The following is a 27,299-nucleotide window of genomic DNA, read 5'->3' on the forward strand; positions in this document are numbered from 1 at the left end:
CCCTGAGTCAAATCTCCCACCGGTCATGGTTGAAACTTTGTTGCCTCCAACTTGGAGTTCCATACAAAAGAGATTCAGAGTTGCCCTGATAGGGATCTGCTCAGTTTTAAATTCCGCAGTGGTTTGCCCCCAGACACGTACAAATGTTAATATGTGTTACTAAAACGTGTGGGTGGAGAATCCCACCGCAAACACCTGCCACTTACAACGGGCCTTCTGTCCCTAAGGAGGAGGGGGAAGCATACCTTACCAGAGGGTCCTCTTTAGTTCTGTGATTTTTGCTGTGTAGCAACTGCCATTTGCCTAGAAGGTACAGGGCCTTGGAGGTGGGGGCAGCGGGGGGGGGGGGGGGGGACGAGGACACTGTCTTTAATCTTGAAGGGGGCCATTTAGCTGGGGGCCATGATAGCTCTTACAGCCCCAGAAGCTACTTGGTGGAGAAGCTTGCCAGTGTTTGTAGTAAGTTTATTATTACCCCCTCCAACACAGCATCCTACTTTATCCGTTTTTTTTTTTTCAACATAAAATGACTTCTCCATAAAGTCTCTTTGTTCAACGCCTGCAAAATCCATCACTACCAGCCTTCCATAAGTAAGCTGCACACAAGACAATGGGTGGGTGGGGAGTGGGCAAAGAGCCGAGTGGGCTGGGATGGAGTCACAGTCTGCAGAACAAGCATGAGAGCTCTCGGGGTCAGCTGCAAAGCTCAGGCTTCAGGCTCAGCCGGTGAAGGCCTGCACAGGTCTGGACAGTAGGAGCCCTTTAAAATCAGACAAGCTCGAGTTTTGTTCCGGGAGGACGAACCCGTGGCTCAGCCGTGTGCGAGCTGTTCACCGAGGTGTCTTGGCCAGGTGGTAATTTCTCCTGTTGTCCTGTAACTTGGCTTGAAGCGGAAGATGACCCATGTCACCTGGCGCCCTGATAACAGAAAGCAAATTCCAGCAAAAAGTGCCCATGCCTCGGTTGGCCATTACCATGCCCAGCAGGCTGCTCCCTGCCATCTGGCCACCTCAGAGAGCGCACAGCCGCTCTGCTCCTCGCCCACCTGGCTTCAGCTGCCTCCCAACCCCAGTGACAGGGCAGCATGGCCAACACTGGGCACAAACTGGGCTCTGATTTACCTGTTTTCCTGCTCCAGGGATTCTGGGTCCAGAACTCCTAATGTGTCTGTGCCCCAGTTTTCCACTGAATTGATGTGTCCCTCTCTTGGGAGGAGCAATCTTTTTTTCAATTTTATTTACAAATACCGAGAAAGTCAAAGCTCAAATGCATTTGCAGAATTCAAGTTCGACTCATTGTCAGAGGACTTTAGCAGAAATTTCCAAAGGTATTAAGTGTAGAAAATATGTCCTGGATACAGAGACCTTCAAGGGCAAGTTACATACCACACTGACATCTAAACCTTCCCTAATTTTGACATTGTGTTACAAAGATAGGAACCAGGGAGAGCCCATTCACAGCCACTGGGCAGGAAGTGACCCGACACACTATTGCACATGCTCTTTAGAGAGGACTTGAAAGATGGCCAGGCAAGTTCCTTGTACTCTCCCTGCCACCAAGAGCAGCCTATGTGGCCTCAGTACACAAGTGGATTACAAAGATATATACAAGAAAATAAAATACATAGGTATGTAAAAGCCAGGGGCTGAACAGTAAAATTAAAGGAAAAGCTCTAGCATCAGAAATGTGGATGGCAGACAGGGGACTCCCAGGAGCCATAGGGAACACAGATGTGTGAGCTGGTTAGAGATGGATGTTTGTGAAAGGTCCTTCTCACCAACCTTGGTGGTGTTGATCAGTATCTGCATATGCAATGAATACTCATGTTCATGTGGAGTTAAAATGTGTTTCTGCCTTCAAGAAGCTCAGGAATCCCTCCTGTCCTTTCCCACACCTGATCCTGGACCACCACACCATGGGGATAGTCCCAAAAGCTGTTGCCCGTACGTATGTGGGATATGTTTTAGCTGGGCTTCCTTGTCTGGCCTCGGTGGGAGAGGATGCACCTAACCCTTCAGAGACTTGATGTGTCAAAGTGAGGGGATATCCAGGGCCCCCCCACCTGCTCAGAGGAGAGGGGAAGGGGAAGGATTGTGGGAGGGTGATAGGGGTGATCAGAATGTAAAGTAAATAAGTAAAAATAAAAATAAACAATCTCAGGAATTGGAAGCAAATAAAAAGATTTCTCTCTCTCTCTCTCTCTCTCTCTCTCTCTCTCTTTCTCTCCACCTGGTAGCCTGTGGTCATTTGTTCACTTATCCGTGGGGCTCCATAGTCTCTCAGCCATATAGGCCTACACAGCAAGACACTTCCTTCCCCAGTCCTAGGTAGATCCCTCCTGCTGACCCCAGATCCTCAGATGTACAATGCAGTGGTTGAGGAAGCCTTTCTGTAGAGTAACAGATTGCTCAGGTTCCACACAGGTTTGTTCACTTGCTGAATTGATTTGAAAACACCCTCACCCCCAAACAGTGTGTAAAGATGGTGGAAAGAAGGCTGGAGAAGTGCGGAATCCTCTAGGGGATCCACCCACACCAAGGTTTTGGGATGTCTGGAAGCCATCTTAGCACACTTGAACCTCATCTTGCAGGGAAGGGAATTCTGAATGTCAGGATAGGGAGGAACAGATGTTGCCCTGCTTCTCTCTGTGTGGCTAAACCAACATGTCCACATCCACTGTCACGTAGGCAGCTAAAATCATTCCACTGAATATTTCTCGGTTCCATTCACTTGTCTCAGGTAAGACCCCTGGGACTTGGTCTCAGCAGTTTGGGAGCTCCATTTCAGCACCTTAGCTTTACTCTGCATTTCTCTCTGTGATTCCCCAACCCTAAGCACCCAAAGGTCTTGTGGTGTCCGATGAACATTCAGTCTCTTCCTATGACAGACCTTAGGAAGACTGTTTTTTGCACTCATCTTAATAGGAATCAATGTGACTCCCAACTCCTAACAAAGGCAATTTGGAGAGAACAGTCTTAATATTTTTCTAGCTAGCATGTGGTTGTTTTAGACATAGTTTAAGGCTGCACTCTCTTTTAGTAATAAATTACTAAGGATTTTTCTAAATCAGAACCCTGATGGAGAGCAGGTGCTATCTCAACTTGCCGGAGTTTAGAGCTTCCAGATCCTGCTGCTAAGTGCTTCTGCAGTTTGGATACAAAGTATCCCCCAAACATGCCCTCAGGGGATACATTGGTACCCTGTTCCCTCCACTTCTTTGTTTCTTTGCAACATGGTACAACTTGTTTACTACATATTACCTACCAGGAAATAGTATTTTATATGGGTCTACTGACCATAGATTGAAACCTCTGAATCCCTGAAACGATACAAACCTTGTCTCTTTTTAACTTGATGACCTCATGTGTATTGTTACAGTAATGGCAAAGCTTAGATGGGGGTTTTCATCTATACTTGAGTTCTCCTCCAGTCACAGTGTATTGTTTCATCATCAGAGAAAGAAAGGTGTAAACTCTGATGCAATCACTTGGTTCCTGTCTGGGCCTCGATTTCCTCATTTGTAAAATAATGTTCATTACACCTACTTTTTTGAAAGATTAAATCAAATAATAAATGTGAAGGGCTCATCAGGGATCCTAAGACTCAGTGTTTGAGGCCAGCAGCAGCACCATCACTGGCTCCATAATTTCTTTTTAAGCATCATCATCACAGTCAACTCCAATTCTCAAAATCCAGCCATGCTTTCTGGTCAACATTTTCAGACCCTATGGAAAGCAGGTCCTGCAGGAAAACAGTGAATCTGTCCCACTCGTGATTCTGGTCTTGGATGGATTGAGGGCTCTTCCAATCCTCACACTTCATCAAAATGGGAAAATAAGTGACCACAAAAATTCTACCAGAGAACCTGATAAATAACTTGAGAAAAGTGGCTGGATATAAAATTAACTCAAACAAATCAGTAGCCTTCCTCTACTCAAAGGATAAAAAGGTTGAGAAAGAAGTTAGGGAAACATCACTCTTCACAGTAGTCACAAATAATATAAAATACCTCGGTGTGACTCTAACCAAGCAAGTGAAAGATCTGTATGACAAGAACTGCAAGTCTCTGAAGAAAGAAATTGAGCATCTCAGAAGATGGAAAGATCTCCCACGCTCATGGATTGGCAGGATTAATATTGTAAAAATGTCCATCTTGCTGAAAGCAATCTACAGATTCGATGCAATCCCCATCAAAATTCCAACTCAATTCTTCATAGAGCTAGAAAGAGCAATTTTCAAATTCATTTGAAATAACAAAAAAAAACCCAGGATATCAAAAAATACTCTCAACAACAAAAGAACTTCTAGGGGAATCACCATCCCTGACCTCAAGCTGTATTACAGAGCAATCATGGTAAAAACTGCCTGGTATTGGTGCAGAGACAGGCAGGCAGATCAATGGAATATAATTGAAGACCCAGAAATAAACCCACCCAACTATGATCACTTGATCTTTGACAAAGAAGCTAAAACCACCCAGTGGAAAAAAAGATATCATTTTCAACAAATGGTACTGGCTCAACTGACAGTCAGCATGTAGAATGCAAATCAACCCATTCTTATCTCCTTGTACAAAACCCAAGTCCAAGTGGATCAAGGACCTCCACATAAAACCAGATGCACTGAAACTAATAGAAGAGAAAGTGGGGAGGAGCCTCAAACACATAGGCACAAGGAGAAATATCCTGAAAAGAACATCAGTGGCCTATGCTCTAAGATCAAGAATTGACAAATGGGATCTCATAAAATTGCAAAGCTTCTGTAAGGCAAAGGACAATGTTGTTAGGACAAAATAGCAACCAACAAATTGGGGAAAGATCTTTACCAATCCTACATCCAATAGAGGGCTAATATCCAATACATAAAAAGAACTCACAAAGTTAGACTCCAGAGAACCAAATAACCTTATTAAAAAATGGGTACAGAGTTGAACAAAGAATTCTCAGCTGAGGAATACCAAATGACTGTGAAGCATCTAAAGAAATGTTCAATATCCTTAGTCATCAGGGAAATGCAAATCAAAACAATTCTGAGATTCCACCTCACACTAGTCAGAATGGCTAAGATCAAAACCTCAGGTGACAGCAGATGCTGGCAAGGATGTGGAGAAAGAGGAACCCTCCTTCATTGTTTGTGGGATTGCAAGCTGGTACAACCACTCTGGAAATCAGTCTGGTGGTTCCTCAGAAAATTGGACATAGTACTAACTGAGGACCCAGCTGTACCTTTCTTGGGCGTATACCCAAAAGATGCTCTAACATATAACAACGACACATGCTCCACTATGTTCATAGCAGCCTTATTTATAATAGCCAGAAGCTGGAAAGAACCCAGATGCCCTTCAACAGAGGAATGGATACAGAAAATGTGCTACATTTACACAACGCAGTACTACTCAGCTATTAAAAATAATGACTTCATGAAATTCTTAGGCAAATGGATGGAACTAGAAAATGTCATCCTGAGTGAGGTAACCCAGTCACAAAAGAACACACTATATATGTACTCACTGATAAGTGGATATTAGCCCAAAAGCTCAGAATACCCAAGATACGGTTCACAGACCATATTAAAGCTCAAGAAGAAGGAAGACCAAAATGTGGATGCATCAGTCCTTCTTAGAAGGGGAAACAAAATACTCACAGGAGGAAATAGAGGGACAAAGAGTGGAGCAGAGACTAAAGGAAAGACCATCCAGAGACTGCCCCACCTGGGAATCCATCCCATATGCAGCCACCAAACCCAGTCACTATTGCTGATGTCAAGAAGTGCTTGCTGACAGGAACCTGATATAGATGGCTCCTGAGAGGCTCTACCAGAGCCTTACTGATACAGATTAAGATGCTTGCAACCAACCATCAGACTGAGCATGGGGACCCCAATGGAGGAGTTAGAGAAAGGACTGAAGGAACTGAAGGGGTTTGCAACACCATAGGAAGAACAACAATATCAACCAACCAGATACCCCAGAGCTCCCAGGGACTAAACCACCAACAAAAGAGTACACATGGAGGGATCTATGACTCCAGCCACATATGTAGCAGAGGATGGCATTGTCTGGCATCAATAGGAGGAGAAGCCCTTGGTCCCGTGAAGGCTCATTTCCCCAGTGTAGGGGAAGGGCAGGGTATTGAGGTGGCAGTGGGTGGGTGGGAGGGGGAGCATCCTCATAGAAGCAGGGGGAGGTAGAATGGGAGGGGTGGGCGAACTGGGAAAGAGGATAACATTTGAAATGTAAATACATAAAATATCCAATTAAAAATGATAGCCATTTCTATAGAGAATACTACCAAAGTCTGTGTGTGGGAGTAGAAGACACAACTAGGTTTCCTCGCGGTTACACTGCTTAACCCTCCATCTCTTCATCCCCTGTGATGAGATAATTTTGTTATTTGGCAGATTGAAATGAGATAAGGCACACACACCTACCTAAAATGCTGGTGACAGTATGGGCAAAATATTTAGTCCCCTTCCATCAGACTCTATTCTCTTTGGGCTCTGCGAGTTCACAATAGGTATTAATCACCTAATCAGACAAGGCGATTCATACTCATCCGTTAATCAGTTAATGGCCCTTCCCTAAGCATTTACATAATGTCTTTAGCCTGAAAAAAAAGTGTAATCTCCCTAAGGCCCTCAGGAATGCCTCTCGGATGAGAGCCATGAGTGACAGGGGCCACTTTCAGATGAATCCAATGTCTCAGTAGTTGCCCCACCACCACCGTCCTGAGCCCTGATCTGCTTGGCCGGCTGTCCTTTCTTTTTTTTTTTTTTTTTATTTATTTTTTTTTTTTTTGGTTCTTGTTTTCGGAGCTGGGGATCGAACCCAGGGCCTTGCGCTTGCTAGGCAAGTGCTCTACCACTGAGCTAAGTCCCCAGCCCCCGGCTGTCCTTTCTTGTCTGGGGTCTTCCTCTACTTCAGAGGCACAGAACAACACATAGTTAAAGCTGGACCTGTATCCTGGGGCGGACGAGGAGACAAAGAGGAGCAGGGAAACCTTTATCTCTTGAACCTGGACACGTCTACCTGGGACAAATATAAGAGGGAATGACATTGGGGCAACCAGTCCAAAGCAGGGTGGATGATATTAAGGTAAGAAGGAGCATGCACAGTGAAGTGGATTTCCTTGAAAACCGACTCTGAGAGTCAATGACCTATTGCCGCTCACACTGTGGCCAAGACATCAGAGCCAACACCTCCTCCTTCGGACTCTGAGTGCCTGTTGTCACAGTCCCCATTGTACAGATGTTATTACTCTCCGTAGGATGACAACTTACCTTTGCTCAGTGGCCGGGGAAGGCATGTTAAATCTTTCAAACAGAGAGGCTGGCTCAGTCCATTTGCAGTCAGCTCAGACTGCAGAGATGAAAGTCACATCCATGCTTTGAAGGAAGAAATGTGGCTGGAATCTGGAGGAAGGTAGGTCAGAGACAGACAAAGGCAGAGGCATGATTGACAAGGAAGGCAGGTGAGACTCTATGAGGGTCAGTGATTCTTCCCAGCTTAGAGCATTTGGCTAAGCAAACACTGGGAGAAAACACGAGCCAGCAGCAGCCACTGAAGAAGCACTTAGCACATGTCTGTGTGGAATCATCTTGACGTGAGGGACTTGTGCATCCTCTATGATGGCTTTGGACCAGGATCTCACATAGTCCTTGGGTTTGGTACAACTGCTACTGTTGTTTTTGCTATGAGTCCTGATGTTGTAGTTGTTGGGGCCACAGAGTGGCCAGAGGCCTGGTTCAGTCTCTAATCGTTTCTATCACACTGGCTTAGGAGGCAAGGATGGAGGTCTCTGTGATCTGCTTCATGCCCATCACTCCAGAGTGGGGTGCAGACAGAGAACGTACTTAGGGGCAGAATCAACAATCTGGCAAAGGGGAGGAAGTCCACAGCTTTACAGGCAAGCTTCTTATCACTGATTAATTTATTTGTTAATTCAACAATAATTTATTAGCAGCGTATTACATGATGAGCCATGGGGAAAGCTAGCTTTGGAAGGTGGAGGCGAGAGAGGAGCCATGTTGTTGTATGTGTGTAAGAAGATACACCTGCCCCTGTCACTCTTAGGTTACACCGCAAACGCCGACGGTAATATACCTTTAGTATGTACCGGTTCTGACTACGTCCTTGTCCTATGACGGAACTGCTATATAATATGCACCTCCTGAGAATTCCACAAAAAAGCATTGGTGGGGGCTGGGGATTTAGCTCAGTGGTAGAGCGCTTGCCTAGGAAGCGCAAGGCCCTGGGTTCGGTCCCCAGCTCCGAAAAAAAGAACCAAAAAAAAAAAAAAAAGCGTTGGTGAAGAGAGGACATTAGACTTAAACAATGACTAGAAATCCCAGTAGGCACAGGGATAGGAAAAAGCAGAAGCCTTTAAAATCAGTCAGACCTGCATCCTAGCCCTAGAGCTAATTGCGTAAACTTGGTACAAACTTGGTTTCTTTGACTAGACTGGGTGGGCCTCTCTTTCTCCATCTGCAAAATGCAAAGAATCGCCACCTTGTGGGATTGTCATAGAAATTTGGGGACAACCCGGGGTAAGTGTCTGTCCAAGGGATGAACACAGAACAGGCAGCAGCTTTAGTGGATTTACCACTATGATGTAATCCGTGTCAGGTAAAGGATAAACATGCGGAAAGACAGAGATGGGGGAAAATAGTATGTTTTGGAAAAACAAAGTCTGTCTTGAATGGAGCAGTCAGCTAGAGTCTGTTTATAATGGGCTCAGGGTGGTCTAGGGAGAAAAGAAAGCTAGAACCTTCTAGACTGTTATAAATGGACCTGACCAAGAGCTCTCTGTCTGTCTTCTGTCACAAGTATCTCTAGACCACTCTTTCTCCTCCCTCTCCCTTCTCACCCTTCTGTCTAGCATCTCAAAGACTCGCCCCACTACCTCAGGGTGCCTGTGATCAGCTTGGCCCTGTGCTGGTTCCTCTTGAACCAGCCACATGTACTTAGAAATTGATTGTAAGTCAATTCTCTTGCAGGTGCATTTTGTTCTCATAACAGCCGCTGGCAAACATCCACACAGATACACAGAGAAGTGACAGGGAGGTCTGGGCCCTGTCATAGATTCGTACGGAGCTTGCTAGACTACAGTTTCTCCAGGGGTCGAGAGGAAATAATAGTGTCAAAGTCACAAGGTTTAAATGACATCACTTCACAAAGCACATGCTAAGTACTCAAACTCACTCGGTGCTTGTGATTATTATTAGCTTCATAAAGTAATTTACCATCCACGGCACAAGGGCTTGCCGTGTGCAAACTGCAAGAGTTCCCATACAAAGGCATCTACCTAGAACTTTTCGGGCAGATGCATTCTGCGTAGAAGAAGGCTCAGCAGATGGGAGCTGCGTGATTTAACCATCACCTAATTAGCCAAAGTACTTCAAACAGGCCTCCCAATGATGATGCAAACATTCTCACTTCTAAATGCCGGAAGCAGCTTCTTCCCCTCTCCCTTGGAAAACTGTGACTCTTGGCTCCATATCGCCGCTTCCCCTCACTGTGTATTTCATTTAGACTGGAGGGAGTCTAGCCATGGCCCTGCTTTGCGGGTGAGCAAGACAAGAAGCTCTTCTGCCGTCTCCTTACTCCATCATGTCCCCCGTGCTGGAGGTTGTGTTTTCTGCCGTAACTGTTTCCAAGGCAGTAAAGAACAATGGCTACAGCTTATGAAGATTTTAAACTCCCTCACAGTGAACCCCCGCCTACAAACACTCCAGAGTTAGCACCACTGGTGTCATCATTTCCAGAAAGGAACAAAACTTGTAAGTGGCTGAGTCACCTGCCCAGGGTCTCCCGACCTTAGGAGAGCTGAGATCCACGTGAGGCAGTGTGTGCCCAGCTCTCCTCAGAGTCAATATGCCCATGCTCCAGCCCCACAACCATTTAGAGGATTTGTCATGCGCTTCATTAACCTAAAGCTTCTCACAGAATCTAGAACAATAGCCCCAGAAAGTCTCCACGGGGCATTTATGGAAAGCCCAGGTTGACCATTGTTCAATAGACGATCTCTGCAGGATTGATAAAAATCTGTAATGAAACTGCTAGAGTCTTAACACTGAGAGTTCGCCGAACCTTTGAAGTCTTTGAAGGTGAATCAAAAAGGGAAACAGCTCTAAGTACAGAAAAAGTGTGCCAATGGAGAGCGAAACGCGGGAAGGTCAATGGGTGAATTCTAGAAGATTCGGGTGGTCAATAAAGAATTGTGCTGTGCAATTTTTAAGGACCCTCTAATCTATGATGCTGGTGTTCGATGTGTGATCGAATTTTTTAAGTTTCCAGTTCACATGCTTCCTGGAATGAGTCACGGCAGATCAGCACAGTGTTGTGCCTCCATCTGGCTCCTAAACATGTCTCCATCCAAATTTCACAGCGTCTTGATATGTCTGCAACCCAAGCCCAGCACACCGCTCCACTGTTCCTTTCTTTCCTGGGCACCTTCCCTCATATAATGGTGTCATCCTCCCCAGCCACCCTGGTTTGGCACTTAGTCCTCCCCAACGCCTCCCACCTCCTCACATCCAACTGGTCTACCAGAACCATCAACAGATGTCATCAGCATCCCAGTGGCTGTCTCCTTCCAATCCCAGCTGCCCTATCGGCAAAGCAACTCATGCCACAATTTCTCTCTTGAGCAGATTAAACATAGAAAGATGTAAGTCCACCCTTCCTCTCCGAGCCTAAATGGAGGAGGGGGGTTGCAAAAAAAAAAAAAGAAGCCCTCACTCAAGATGCTGTAGCAAAAGGCAGAATGAAAGTAAAGTAATTGTGCTGGAAATGAAGATGCGTTTAAAAAAAAAAAAAACCACTGCCTTCATCTCCAGAAACACAAAGCCTTCTAGCATTGTGCTTCCCCTGAGGTACCACCATCCAGTTTCTCCTCCATGTTACTAGAATAGCCTTTCTCTAAGTTGCTTGGTGCTCCAGAGGTGTGGTACCCTGACTCATTGTCTGTCTAACTCATTGATGGGAGCTTATGAGCAAGTGCAGAGAAAGTATTCAGAGTAAGAAGAGAAAATGTGGGATGAACCCCTGAGTGAGCAATAGAGTTAGGAGACCAACTGAAGAGCTAAGAAGAGCCTCAGGAAAAAAAATGCTCCTGGGCGTGGCCTGAGAAAGGATGCAGAGATAATTAACTGTGAACAAGAGGCCAGAGACAGTGCATAGTGTTAAACACTGCTAACACCCAGACCAACAACAGAACTGAAGACTGTCCAACGATTGCAGCGGGTTGGTAGGCTCACCACTCACTGTGAAACGCACAGTGGAATTATTGACTTCTCCTTTTAAGAAGGTGGGCACAAAAGGAATATATTTAGAAATGTAGATTAGTCTGTTGTATACGTAGGTCATTTGCCTGCATATATGACTGAAAGCCAGAAGAGGGCACCAGATCTCATTACACATGGTTGTGAGCCACTGTGTGGTTGCTGGGAATTGAACTGAGGACCTCAGGAAGAGTAGCCAGTGTTCTTAACCTCTGATCCACCTCTCCAGCCCACGTAGGTCATTTGAATCCATAGCATTGCCTTTGTCCGTGTGTGTGTGTGTGTGTGTGTGTGTGTGTGTGTGTGCGCGCGCGCGTGCATACTCTAGCACTCACATACCAAGGCATGTGTAAAGGTCAAGAGTCATTTCTCTCCTCCCACTGTGGATTCCTGCGACAGGGTGACCCTCAGACTTGTGTGACAAGCATCTTACCACACCTCTGGAGCACCAAGTGTGCGGAGCCATCTTACCACCCCTGACGCTGCTGCTTTTAAATGCTGTCTGCAGGGCTCATCTTGTCTTTGTGGCGTTCCCCCTCTACCCTATGAGAACCAGCAATGTCCAGCGTATGTTGGTTTAAAAAGGACTTTTTTCTGTATTTACATTTTCTGAGATACTTGTATAAGCAGTCTTTTCTCCCATCAACGCTTTTAAATATTGTTTGAATGTTTTCCCCTATTAATGTTTACTCTCTGAGAAGGAACAGCAATGAAAGTATCCTTTCATAGGTTCACATTTGAGTTATCACAAATTCTGAACTTAGAATAGACCAAGTAAAGGCTTAAAATGTATTTTTTAAGTATCATTCTTTTTGCCTGGCTGTGATTTAACCTAGGCCCTGTGCACGCTCAGCAGGCCCTCTGCCCCTGAGCTACATCACCCTTTTTACCTTTTACCCTTTGATTCGTCTTTCACTCCCATTGTACTTTCTAAGCTTTTGGTTAAAAAGTTCAGCCCCAAATGAAGATTTACCCCTTTGGCAGTTCACAAACCACCATGTAAGTCAACAAAAACAGGCTTTTCAGAAATTGGAAAATAAGCTAGATATTCCTCAACAGAAACTGGATAAAGAAATGTAGACCATTTTGTTGCAGTATAATTAAAAAAGCGTTCGGCTGATTCCCGCAAGTTTCCACTCTGCATGGATTTTGTGCACTCTAGCTGTTTCTCTGTTGCCACTTTCACACACTGTCCCTTTTCAAGGCTGTTACCATGCCTGATACACACATCAAGTTCCGAGGGCCGTGCTAGCATGGCCCCACGCCACACTAGCCTCAAGCATTCTGTAGCCTAGCATGGCTTCCTGTCACAGACTCTGCTCACACTCCCAACAATCTAGTAAAGACATAACTCAACAGACTGTAACCCAGCAACCAGATTTATGTGTTAAAAGCTCAATGTACAATATATCCACACAATTAACTCACAACCAATTGATAAGGACATAAACCACCCACCTAGATAAGATATAATTTGCTCATCTAGACACACAAAATCCTGTACACATCCATCCCTTAAGAATAGTCATAACAACCTGTAAATGTGCAGAGGAATCTTAACATCGGCCTCCATGTTCTCTCGGCTGCTCCCCTCTCGTTACAGTCTCCTCCTCTCTCAAACTTTTCTCTCGCCCATCCTTCCTTCTCATCCAATGACCTTGTTGTATCCTGTACCTGCCTTCACCAGCATAATGACATCAACCTACACCATTTATAAAGTGGAGTGTTACTCAGCCATATTTTAAAAAAAAATTAAATTCACAGGCAAACGGATAGAACTAGAAAAAAATATCATCTTGAGTTAGGTATCCCAGATCCAGAAAGACAAATAAATATGATATATAGACATTTATTAGTGGTTAAATCAATGATAACCTAGCTACAATCCATAGAAGCACAGAGGTTAGATATAGAGTGGGGGGGGGCATATGATATCTTTAGAAAAGAAACAGAATAGATAGTTATAAATGCACGAGGGAGTGGAGGAAGTGGAGATGGGGCCAGGAGAGATACCAAAAGAGATAGCTAAAATTAAGGAAGGGGAAATACAGAATCCGAGTACAATAGAAGGTTCCTAAAATACATACCTGTATGAAGGTGATCTAAATGAAATTAGTAAATAATAATGGGGGAGACAGAACCCCAACTGGACATCTCTTGTCAGCAAGTGAAGCTTTCCATACTGAGACTGGGTTATAGCTGATGGAGTCGTTGACCAAATCCATCTTGTGGGAATCTCCAAACAACTCAGGCTATTGACAAGATAGATCGCTCTCCACCAAGTGATGGGAAGGCCCCACTGCTGGTGCTGATAACATCTACACAACTCACTGAACCTGGAGAGGCTGAGGGTAGATCCTTCACTGCTATGTGCTGATCTTTGGTACAGGACGGTATCCTGCACATTATCAAAAGAAAAGCAAACACCAACCCAGCCCCAAACCCTCTGATCCACAAGATGTTCTGCCTGCAAGATCTGCTATGGCAATGGTGGCCCAGTTTGTGGGAGTAACCAACCATTATTTGAATATCTTATTTGAATTAGGTCCCATTCCATATAAGGGACCCCATATATGACACTGCGTGGGTAACCAAGAACCTGAAACTTAGGATAAAACCAAATACTACTGTTCTTAAATGAAAAGAAAATGCAATTAGATGATTCCTTATGGCATTCTGCTATGCTCATAGATCAGTGCCTGGTTCAGCCATCATCAGAGAAGCTTTCTCCTGCAGCAGATGGGAACAAACACAGAGACCCACAGCCAGACATTATGCAGAGAGTGAGAGACCTTGGAAGACTCACCCCTAATAGGATGCTCCATCAATTCCATCCCCTCAGAGCTCAGGGAACCCCTTCGGAAAGGAGACAGAAAGAGGGTAAGAGCTAGAGGGGATGGAGAACACCAGAAAGCAAGACCCTCTAAATCAGCATGATCAAAGTTCATAGGAACTCACAGGGACTGAGGCCACATACAGAGGGCCTACGTGGATCTGTCCTGGGTCTTCCTGTGTGTATTATGGCTTCCAGTTTAATGTGTTTATGGGATTCCTAAGTGTGGGAATAAGTGGGTCTCTGATTCTTGTCCTTCTCTTTGGGGTCTTTTCCTTCCAATTCCAATGTTACCTTTTGTTTCACCTTATCTTTTATTATTATCCCTTAAAAGCCTGTTAGTTTTCTAATGAGCAGCAGAAAGGGGGTGGACCTATATGGGAGGAAATATGAGGAAGAGCTGTGAGGAGTACAGAGAGCAAAAACTGAAGTCAGGATATAATACGTGAGAAAAAATCCACTTTTAATAAAAGGGGAAAAACATGCAGACTTTTGTTTAGTAATTGGCTTTGCTCAGAGGCCATCAAATAACTTATAAACACCTTCGACAGAGACTCCCGTCAGAGCAGCAAAACTGCTCATCCAAGAACTTTCCACTAGCCTCTTTTCCCAGCCCCCTGTACTTAATGTTCTCTTCAGTGGCAAAGTTTCATCTCTTTGTTAAATTACTTTTATATATCTACTTCTGTATTCCTGCATTTCGGTATGTTTGCGCATGTGCGGGCAGGCAAATCACCAGGCACCAGTGCGAAACTCAGAGGATAACTTTTGCCATCCTCTCCTTCAACCATGTGGGTCCCAGGGATCGAATTCAGATCGTCAGGCTTGGCAGCAAGTGCCCTTAGCAATCAAACCACCTCACCGGCCCAGTTTTGGTTCTTTCAACACTGAACCCAAACAATGCTATCGACTCTGTACCCGGAGATATTTGTGAGGGAAGACAGTAACCGTGGTAGTATGTTTTCCACATGTTGGTTGGTTTATTGCCTGTGTAAACACCACAGGTTTCCTCCTTCCACATCCTCAGACCACATCTCTAGCCATCCCCTACGTTAGCTCCAGGGTATTTGAAAATCTCTTTGCTCTTTGTCCTCCACTAGCCTCTTAAACCCAAATACTCATCACCAAATCCAAACAGGCAGGGGACAATAGTGTTCAGTGCAGCTTGGGCCTTGGTCTCCCAACATCTCCTTACCCTCTCCAAAATGGAGGGCTGTCATCCTGCTTGCACCAAGCCAGCGTCCATCAAGCTTTGTCGACTCTGTTGAGACTTGGCATGCCCCTGCTCCTACGCTGCAGCTTACCGGCCAGCAGGCAGTGCCAGCCCTCAGCAGCCACAGTCTGCACACGGGCTCTAGGCCGGCACTGGCTCGTTCACATCTCTCTGGGACATAAGGGAAAAAGAAAGAACACACTCACTGAAACACTGGATCAGTAAGTCCATCATTCATGGACAGAGAGGAAGCAATGAAGGAGAAAGAATGGGGACCCTTCTGACAGGGGATGTGGGAACAAAGTAATGGCAGGGCCATGTACAGCGCCCTCTGCCTCCAGCTGAAGTCAGTGCAGGACCTGTGGCGGCTCCCAGCTTCCTTGGGTCAGACAAGTAGGAAGCCTTGCTGTCCCTTAGACACCCGTGAACTGTAAGCACCTATGCTCGCAAACATTAAGGCTCCTAATTACGCCAGTATTCTTCTGAACCTTACAGACTTGGAGAAGAACTGGGAGAGGAAGGAAGAAAGATCCAGGCTTAGCCTCGACCCCCTCCCCAGGGGAGGAGGGGGGAGGGACCGACTTTTTAACTGACTATGAAAAAAGCAATTACTTGAGCGCACTGAAAACCTAAAGTGGCTCAGCTTCCGCTTCCTCTCAGCCAGAGACCCACTGAGTCATCTCTTCTCCTGTCCATCAAAGCAGGCGCTGCATCCAAGACGTTGCCCAACTCAAATCCTGTAATTCCCTCTAAGTCTACCCTAACCTTCCAAAGTAAGCTTGTTAGTTTAAAATAGACTTGTAAATAGCACACCGGCTCACACAAAGCAAATAGTGATTTATACCTGAAAAAGGGGGGAGGGAGGCAGCGAGGGACAGCACTTAGCTCTCTGATGAGGAAAGAAAGATGTGCTTTGTGGCCAATTGGTCTTGGTAATCTTCAAAACACATTTTTATCACTTTCCTTCGAAAATAAAAAACACGAACATTACCTAAGCAACAAAATAACACAATAAAATAAACTTCGGTGCCACCATGGATACAACTTGCCCCGGTGTTTTGATACATATTCTTTCAGTCCTGTTTGTGTCAAATTCATTCATAGACAAGGTTATCACAGGACGAGGTTACAATGTATACTGTCCTCACTTTCAAGAAATAACTCTGAGCACACTGGGCAGTTTTAGTCCTGAAACCCAGGCAGCCTGAGGACCGGCAGGCTGTGCTCACTAGGTTCAAACCACATGAGTTTCATGGGGCGCTTGGCCACATTTAATTCCACGGCATAGCCCTGGGCACCAGGCAAGAGCAGGGGATGGGAGAGCCAAGGGGACTTAGCATAAGTCAACATGTTTGTTGATTCTGGACCAGTTGCCAAGCCAGAGGACAGGGATGCCTCATAGGGGAGACAAAGAGCTCAGATATGGCCAGGCACGGCACAGCGCTGCCTCTCTTCGGCAGGGAGGAATCCCAAGATTCCATCTTGCTGATACCGTAGTGGTCAGTGCTCCCAGGCTCTGTCAAAAGAAAGTCCGGGGCTGGGGGGTGGGGCTGGGGCACTGTTTATCTGGCATTTGACCAAGGCCACTGGGGCTCCCTTCAGAAACATTTCATAGGGGGCCAATTATTGTCACATACACTGAGGAGAAAGGTGGTCAGTTTAAAGAAAGTTTAGCTAAAACACCAGCAGCAGCAACAAAGCAGGCTCTCTATGGGGCGGCCGTGTGGGCACAGTGTTTGTAGGGAAGGGACACTGACCCCATTCCCTTGCATATCTACAAAGAAGCCCATCAAAGGAGCGCCCCAGCCCCAGTCATTCATAAGCATGAGAGAGGCCTTCATGCCTCCGCAGGCTGGCTGGAAACCAGAGGCGCCGTCAGCCGTCACACAATCGGCCCTGTAACACAGAGAGGTCTTGGGACCGAGCGAATTCTTTTGGGTAGCCAGCTTGTGCCTTCAACGATCTGCCAAAATCTATCTGGATGATGTTTGTACCCTAAGTGTAAAATATGGATTTCTTAAGGGGTGGGGATGGGGAGAAGAAAAAGCAAGGGGGAAAATGGAGTTTTCATTTTCTAAGCTCTTGCTAGCGGTGGGCCGTTCCGTGTGACCTCATTAGTTTCAACTCTGGCCCAGAGAAGGTTTCCTGTTTCTCCAAAGAGAAAGCTGAGGATGGGACTTACCTGGGGTGCCCTATGGAAGCAGTAAACAGAAAACCTGTAGCCTGCTTCCATAACTGGCATTCTTAACCTCTCTGCTGTTCTGGTCCCAACCTCATTCATGTTCAGGGTTCTTTTGGCTGCGTTGTTGATTCATTACTCTGTTCATGAGGGAAATAATGTGTTTTCCCGAGTGATCATAATTCATGTGAAATCTTACAGTACTTTTTTTTTTTCCTAATAGACTGGCATTTCATGCAGGAAAGTACTAGAAGTTTCTAGAGTGGTGACCTTTGATCATATGTAACCTTTTGCATCTCTGATTAACAAAGGAGGGCATCACATAATGACCATTTAGCCATTCTACCTACCTAATATTTAGACGGGTTCAGAAAGGTGGACTAGAGAGCCAAGAATGAAAAGAGAGGAACAAGAAGGTGGAGAGTGGAGAAGACTAATGGCATCAGGTTAAAGATAAGGTTTGTCTTCCTTTGGACTCTTCAACACTGTCAGGCCCCAGAATGAAACTGTCCCCTCTTCCTTCAGAGCAATGCTTCTCTGGACTGGGAGCTGGCTGAGAAGCACACTGGAGTACTCCTGCCCGTGGGACAGATTCTGATAGCACTTTCTCCAGGGGTGGAACCCATGGCCCTGCGCCATCTCTGCCCTCTCAGCTGGACCCCACGAGGTCTCACCATGACAGCTGAGCAGGGTTAAGATTGCAGCCTTCAGCAGGCTGGAAAAAAACAGCTGCTGCAGGCCCTCTGCTCGCTGGCCTGCTCTCCACTGGCCAGTGGGACATTAAGGCCTTTGTTATTCACGCAGCAGTTGGAAGGAATCTCTGTCCATTTAAGGAAGGAAGCTGCAGGGTGATGCAGCCCTGGCTGTGCCACTAAGGAGTGACTCACTCACTTCTACCACATGAACTGCGGATGAACCCTGGCCCTTCCTCAGACACGGTCTCGGCCTGCACTAGATTGAACTTGATGGATTCTTAAGGACTATGTGCCATCTATGTAATAAGGCAAATGAAGCCCCATGCAACCAGGAACTGTGCTGTCTGTCTTGATAACATTAGAAATTATGAAGGGGGGAAATGGGCCAAGCCTGGGGAAAGAACAAGAGTGTAGCCACATTGTCTTATCTCAAAAGGAACCCAAGCCAGGGTATGTTGGTGGTCTGGCAGACCGAGGGCTTCTGGGAAAGACTAGCCAATAGCAGACTACAGCAGAGTCCATAAGGAGAGGTACTACTGGGTTCCGTTTCCTAGCTTTGTTACAAGGGCAGCTAGCTGGTGTCTCCTAGCTTCAAGTTCTTCCTCTGTCGAGTGGTCCCTACTTCACGAGTTTCCATAAATGAGGAGCTAAGCACAGTCCACAGCAAAAGTCCACACCAATCACTGGAAACAAGATTAAAAATGTACACATATACACCTATATATACACATGCATACACACATGTGAATGTATGCATGTGTACATATGCCTAGATATGCATGTATAAATTATACGTGAACATAATTTGATGTGTTTGAAAGTATATTTTATATATATAGCGAGTTAATCTGTGTTTTGTACACCAGTATTTGTATATTCTTACATGTGCTTATATGCACATGAGAAAAACATATATATATACATATACATATAGGTATATATATATAATATAAAGATTGGTCTATGTATACGTGTGGCCGCCTTTCTCTTTGTCTCTCTCTAGCTTGCTTACTCTGAGTGTGTGTGTGTGTGTGTGTGTGTGTGTGTGTGTGTGTGTGTGTGTGTGTGTGTGTATGCCTGTGTGGTGTAGAAAGTCTGGGCAGTTAGGCAGAGGGAGCAGTACCGAGGAGGCTCTGGGCATCAGGGATTCAGGGCTCTCACCTAAGCCTGTAAGGCAGTGGCTGCCCCCTGCCCATCCCCTGCAGCAGGGGACAGAGGAGAGGCTGAGCTTTATCAGGTGAGCCCTTATCTCAGAAGAGCTTTCCTTTCATATCCCCTTTGCTATTTCTAAAAACAGAACGCAGAGGCTACCACAGCTGCCAAGGTTTCTTTCAGGGGAGAATCCATCAGAAATTAGTTAAGTGCTTCCAGGATCAAAATCAATAAGTCAGGCCTGTGTCCTCCCAGTTAGAGGAAGGGTCAGGTGTGGAGGTGAGGGAGGAGGCGCCCTGACTGCTACAGACTGCTGCTGGTCATGAGCCCAGGAATGCCACCACCAGAACAGGAGTTTGCTTTTCCAGGCCTTCCTCCAGCTGCCCAGGGGAGTAACATTACAGGCTTTCAGGAGGGAGGTGGCAGCCTGAGGAGCTGAATGAAAAGGCAGTGGAGACATCCAACCAAGCGGTTAGAAGCGGCTACCGTCCATGGCTTCCAACATGATCTCCACCCCTCTCTGCTTCCCATCCACACAGCAGGTCCAGAAGCAGCATGACCAGAGTAAAGGGACCAAAAGTTAGAAAGTAGTGGTGGTAGAAAGTACCACCACCACCACCACCACCTCCTCCTGCACCACCACCATCACTACTTCCTGCACCATCACCACCATCACCGTCACCACCTCAAACCCTTTACTGGTTGTCCCTACCTATATCCTAACTTTCCCTGGAGCTCAAAAAAGGGGTTTCAGACCCTTTGTTCCAGGGACCCTCAACTTTCTCATCGCTAATAAAGGCGATCCAAGAAACTCTGAGACTCTCCCAGGACACCACTGAGGATTCAGAACAACTACACGATGGGACCTGGAAACCAGTACTGTACTGCATGTGTGTGTCGCCTCCACAGATCTACATACCACAGGAACTCTGGGAAACTGGCTCATACGTTTTGTCACTAAAGCAAAACAAAAGCAAAATGCAAGGAACCAACCAGGTATGGTGGTACCCACCTGTAATCCCAGCACTCAGAATCATGACATAAAGACACACGCGTGCGTGCACACATGCACACACACACACCACACACACAGAGACACACACACACCACACACACATACAGACACACACATACAGCACACACACACACCACACACACACAGCACACACACACATAATACACACATACACAGATACAGACACACACACCACACACATTACACACACATTACACACACATAACACACACAGACACACACATACATAACACACACACATAACACACACACCACACCTACCACACACACACATAACACACACCACACACACATACCACATACACATATAACACACACACACCACACACACACACACCACACACACACAGACACACACACACCATACACACACATACCACATACACATATAACACACACACACCACACACACACACAGACATACACATAACACACACACATAACACACACACACACAGACACAGACATAACACACATACACATAACACACAGACACACACACAACACACACACACATACCACACACACCACACACACACATACCAGACACACAACACACACACACATACCACACACACAACACACACACATACCACACACACAACACACACACATATAACACACACACCACACACATACCCTACACACACACACACACACACACACACACACACACACACACACAGGGGCTCGTGCACCTGTTACAGAGGGCCTGGGTCCCTCTATTCCCCTGTAAAGGAATTCTGGCCTCCTTGCTGTGGCAGCAGCAGACAGAAGGATACAGTTTTTATAGAATTGGGCGAGTGCTAAAATTCTCAAAAAGTTTTCAGAATAAATCTTGTTTTACTTTGGATTTCAGTTTGCGTGATTCCAAAAGACCTGGAGTTTCAGTGTGGGCTGGATGTTGGTTGCAGGAATATCCAATAATACACATTCTTACATAATGTAGAAAAATAAACCAGACAGTACTTTCAGGAATGCATGAGCAGGTGCAGGTGGGGGAGAAGTTTGGGAAGCAGCAGAGACCATCTCTGTACCAGAACAATGCGATGCCCAGAGGATACTGGGACATCAGCCCTTCACAGTTACCCTCTCTGCATCCAGCCAAAAGATGTTCACAGAGAATCTCTCTGTCTCTCTGCATCTCCCCCTTACCCCGTGTGTGTGTGTGTGTGTGTGTGTGTGTGTGTGTGTGTGTGTGTGTTATGTGGTGTGTGTGTATGTTTATGTGTATGTGTGTATGTTTGTTTTCTGCCTCTGTCTTTGTCTCTCTGTCTCTCTATCACTGTATGTGTTTCTCTGCCCCTGTCTCTCTGTTTCTTTCTCTGTGTGTGTTTCTCTGTCTCTCTCTGTCTCTTTCTCTGTGTGTGTTTCTCTGTCTCTCTCTCTCTGTCTCTTTCTCTGTGTGTGTTTCTCTGTCTCTCTCTCTGTGTCTCCCTCTGCCTACCCCCAATCTCTCTCTCTCATCAATAGTATTTAGCCAAGTGAAATAAACCTGTGCCCCTGTGTCCATGCACTTTCCCTGCTGTGCTTTTCAATCATGAACCATGGCCCCAGGAACCCACCTCTTCCGGCTTCTCTTGTCACTCTATCTGCAGCTTCAGACCTCTCTTTTCAGCCCCCCTTCACCAGGGATGGTGCTGACCCTGTCCTTGAAGGAGAAACCCTTGGCAGCAGAAGGTAAGGAGGCTCCAGTGTGGGTCCAGTGAACCAAAGGACCAATCCCAGGAGACGAAGTGGCTGTCGACTCCACCTGCCAACAATTTAGAGTGAGAAACACAAAATGGTCAGTGAAAGGCACCGGTCAGGCAGGCATCAGCAATCTGCAGGACTCTATAGTAGGAACCTTTGTGATCTTTAGGGTGGGGTTGCAGGGATCAGGAGGCACTGGGGACCAGACAGCTGGAAAATGTGTTATTATAAATGCTGTCTTCCCATCTGTCCCACATCAGCTAATATGCCTCACTGAGATTCTTTGTGACATTAGAGAGAAACCAGAGGAGGAAGTGAGAGACAGTACCTCCATGGACTCAAAGTCAAATGTAATCTCCCCCGAATGACTGTACTTGTTGAACAGACTTCTGAGACCAGCCAAGGAGGGGAAAAGGTGCCAAGTAGAGACCCGGTTTCTCAACAGAATCACATCTCAGTAGCGAGAGCACTGTCACCAGGAGCAATTTCCTGAAAAATAGAAACAATAACCACATACCCCTCACTAATACAGAGAGTGAGATATCCCACACATCCCTCACTAATACAGAGAGTGAGATATCCCACACATCCCTCACTAATACAGAGAGTGGGATATCCCACACATCCCTCACTAATACAGAGAGTGAGATATCCCACACATCCCTCACTAATACAGAGAGTGAGATATCCCACACATCCCTCACTAATACAGAGAGTGAGATATCCCACACATCTCTCACTAATACAGAGAGTGAGATATCCTACACATCCCTCACTAATACAGAGAGTGAGATATCCCACACATCCCTCACTAATACAGAGAGTGAGATATCCTACACATCCCTCACTAATACAGAAAGTAAGATATCCTACACATCCCTCACTAATACAGAGAGTGAGATATCCCACACATCCCTCACTAATACAGAGAGTGAGATATCCCACACATCCCTCACTAATACAGAAAGTAAGATATCCCACACATCTCTCACTAATACAGAAAGTAAGATATCCTACACATCCCTCACTAATACAGAGAGTGAGATATCCCACACATCCCTCACTAATACAGAGAGTGAGATATCCCACACATCTCTCACTAATACAGAGAGTGAGATATCCTACACATCCCTCACTAATACAGAGAGTGAGATATCCCACACATCCCTCACTAATACAGAGAGTGAGATATCCCACACATCCCTCACTAATACAGAAAGTAAGATATCCTACACATCCCTCACTAATACAGGGAGTGAAATATCCCACACATCCCTCACTAATACAGAGAGTGAGATATCCCACACATCCCTCACTAATACAGAGAGTGGGATATCCCACACATCTCTCACTAATACAGAAAGTAAGATATCCTACACATCCCTCACTAATACAGAGAGTGAGATATCCCACACATCCCTCACTAATACAGAGAGTGAGATATCCCACACATCCCTCACTAATACAGAGAGTGGGATATCCCACACATCCCTCACTAATACAGAGAGTGAGATATCCCACACATCCCTCACTAATACAGAGAGTGAGATATCCCACACATCTCTCACTAATACAGAGAGTGAGATATCCTACACATCCCTCACTAATACAGAGAGTGAGATATCCCACACATCCCTCACTAATACAGAGAGTGAGATATCCCACACATCCCTCACTAATACAGAAAGTAAGATATCCTACACATCCATCACTAATACAGAGAGTGAGATATCCCACACATCCCTCACTAATACAGAGAGTGAGATATCCCACACATCCCTCACTAATACAGAGAGTGGGATATCCCACACATCCCTCACTAATACAGAAAGTAAGATATCCTACACATCCCTCACTAATACAGAGAGTGAGATATCCCACACATCCCTCACTAATACAGAGAGTGAGATATCCCACACATCTCTCACTAATACAGAGAGTGAGATATCCCACACATCCCTCACTAATACAGAGAGTGAGATATCCCACACATCCCTCACTAATACAGAAAGTAAGATATCCCACACATCTCTCACTAATACAGAGAGTGAGATATCCCACACATCCCTCACTAATACAGAGAGTGAGATATCCCACACATCCCTCACTAATACAGAAAGTAAGATATCCTACACATCTCTCACTAATACAGAGAGTGAGATATCCCACACATCCCTCACTAATACAGAGAGTGAGATATCCCACACATCCCTCACTAATACAGAGAGTGAGATATCCCACACATCCCTCACTAATACAGAGAGTAAGATATCCTACACATCCCTCACTAATACAGAGAGTGAGATATCCCACACATCCCTCACTAATACAGAGAGTGAGATATCCCACACATCCCTCACTAATACAGAGAATGGGATATCCCACACATCCCTCACTAATACAGAGAGTGGGATATCCCACACATCTCTCAATACAGAGAGTGAGATATCCCACACATCTTTCACTAATACAGAAAGTAAGATATCCCCACGAATCCGGCTAAAAGTAAAAAGACTTGTGGCTCAATCTGGGATCTAGAACATTCCTTCTGGGCTTCCTAGACCAACCATGCACTCACCCAGTTGTGTTGGCTTCAAATGAACAGCACATGGCTTGAGAAAGCAGAGGGCTGCGGTGTGAAGGCTTATTCAAGTTTGGAATTCCCAGATCTACCTAGTAAACTCTTTTGGGAGGGATGGCCAGATGCCTTCTTGGATCTGCCACTAGATCTCTATGGTCCCAACTGGTGCAGGTCCTCAGCACTGGGGCTATGACTGTCTTTTCTTGAACACTTGACCTGCCTTCCCTATGAATACTAGCATGTTGGTTTGGTTAAACTTGCCAGGAGGCAGGAACTGTGTCCTGAACATTTTGAGTTCTCTGCTATTCTGAGCACAAAGCCTTATGAATGGCCAATGCTCTATACACATTAAAGCAAAGGGAACTGGAACACATTGCAGAAATGGTCTCCTTGTGGCTCTCCTGGCCTTCTTGTGCAATACCATGGTGTGACTAAGTGAAAAGTAGCAAGGATATCAGAAGAGAGTTAATGGAGTCTAGAGTTCTTTAGTCCCTAAAAGAAAACGGCTCTTGGTTTTACCCTGGATCAAAGTACTAATGTTACAATGGTAAATATAAAGTTCAGAATCCAATATGATGGCGGTGGGCCCTGTGCTTGGAAAACTGGAATGGCTGGGGGAGGAAGAAGAGGAGGAGCGAGGGGGGAACAAGAGAGGAAGAAGGGGAGAAGGAGGAAGAAGAAGACATCTATCCAGAGCAAATTGCAGGTGGGGTAGGGCTGGGCTGAAGAAGAGCCAACTCCAGGAGAAATAGCTCTACTGATGACCAGACCATGGCCAAAGAGGCAAGAAAGGCTCCAGCACCAGCAGCACATAACAGGAACCTGGCTACTCAGACACAGAGAGAAGTGCACCGGATGTGCAGCTAACCAATCCTCAGGAGCTGGGGGAGGGGAGAGAAGGACATAGACCACTATGGTTCCCTCTGATCCTGTCGGACCCCTAGATGGTGACAGAGAAACTTCGGGCTTACAATGTCACAGTTTGCTCCCTTCCATGGAGCCCAGGTTCTGGGCCCATAAAGGGTAGCAATGCTTGCCTCGGTTAGCAGTAGCTAAACCTTGGAAAGAACTCAGCTGCCAGCTACACATGGTGCCCGACAAGTGCAGTGGGCTTCTCCATCCTCTGCACTCACCCAAAGGGAAAGAGAAGGGGATGTTTGAAGACATGGACATAGGACATACTCTGCTCCTGCTCCTCCTCCTCCTCCTCCTCCTCTCCCTCCTCCTCCTCTTCTTCCTCTTCCTCTTCTCCTCCTTTTTCTCCTTCTTCTTCCTTAAAAACCAGTGACCTCCCATGAATCCTTTAATTTTTAAATTTTGATGAATTTATTTTTATAATATCATAAGTATGATAAAACATACTTTAATCACCCCAATATTTATCCTCTCACCTCTTTCCGTTCTGCCTCACCCCTTTTTCCCTTTTTCTTCCCAAAAAGTCCCCTTCTATGTTTATATCCTCAAACTTTTTTCATTGTTGAAAATTAATCCCTGGATCTACAGTAATTCTGGATTATATTTGTCCTTCTGTTCCCTGATACCAGTAACACACACACGCACACACAGACACACACACACACTCACACACACTCATACACACATAAATCCCCACACACACTCTCTCTCACACACACGCACACACTTACATACTCACACACACACATACACCCACACAGACACAGACACACACACACACACACACACACACACACACACTTTAAATCTTTACAAAGTTAACATTTAGACAAAACAGACAGAAAGAGTGAAAGGGCTGTGGGTGAGGGGGGGGTTGAGTGTGTGAGTGCGTGAGTGTGTGAGCGTGTGAGTGCATGAGAAATACAATGAAAATAGTTCTCTGGGTTCCCTTAAATCTGAACCCTGTGCCTCCCAGACGGGGGAGCTGACGGGTGGGTGTCTTTCCAGCTGTTGTCAGGTGCTGGACTGACAAGGCCTTGCATGCCCACCAATCAGATCATTTGGGAAAGCTCAGGTGAAACAGGATGGTCAGAATATAGAAAGCAGCATGTCTGCCTTTGGGATAACAGGACAGAGCCCGAGGCAAGAACAGTGCCAGATTCTCAGTTTCCACGAATGTCATACTCTGATCCAGAGACCCTCTTGCTGAACAGGGCCCTGTCACCTGCATCCACTTACACTGAGGCTCAAGAGGACAGAAGATGGGGAGTGACTGGTTGGTGGAAGCTGTTTTCCAGCTAGTGGGTAGAAGGAGCCAGGCAGGAGCTCAAGAGGACTAGCCCGACAGGAGGGAGGGAGGACTAGCCTGGCGGGAGTTTGGGAGGACTGAAGCTCAGGAGGACTAGCCTGGCGGGAGCTTGGGAGGACTGGAGCTTGGGAGGACTAGCCAGGCGGGAGCTCGGGAGGACTAACAAGGCAGGAGTTCGGAGGACTACCCAGAAGGGAGCTCAGGAGGACTAGCCAGGCGGGAGTTCGGAGGACTACCCAGAAGGGAGCTTGGGAGGACTGGAGCTGGGGAGGACTGGTCAGGCGGGAGCTTGGGAGGACTAGCCAGGCGGGAGTTCAGGAGGACTAGCCAGGCTGGAGCTTGGAAGCACTAGCCAGGCAGGAGCTCGGGAGTACTAATCAGGCGGGAGCTCAGGAGGACTGGAGCTCAGGATGA

At 46.1% G+C, this 27,299-nt stretch overlaps 1 long non-coding RNA gene across 1 annotated transcript in view; it reads right to left on the reverse strand.

The window, feature by feature from the left end:
- Window positions 1-446: 446 nt before the first annotated feature.
- Window positions 447-27,299, reverse strand: part of LOC148001833 (uncharacterized) — a 117,117-nt gene continuing 90,264 nt past the window's right edge. Inside the window, exons 3-6 of the long non-coding RNA XR_015635684.1 lie at window positions 22,409-22,569; window positions 21,954-22,141; window positions 7,279-7,410; window positions 447-918 (exon numbers count right to left, since the gene is read on the reverse strand). This is a non-coding gene — a long non-coding RNA (uncharacterized LOC148001833). The remainder of the gene's footprint in view (window positions 919-7,278; window positions 7,411-21,953; window positions 22,142-22,408; window positions 22,570-27,299) is intronic.

The sequence above is a fragment of the Rattus norvegicus genome, chromosome 13, assembly GCF_021556685.1.
Source record: "Rattus norvegicus strain SHRSP/BbbUtx chromosome 13, alternate assembly SHRSP_T2T, whole genome shotgun sequence".
Taxonomy (NCBI): domain Eukaryota; kingdom Metazoa; phylum Chordata; class Mammalia; order Rodentia; family Muridae; genus Rattus; species Rattus norvegicus.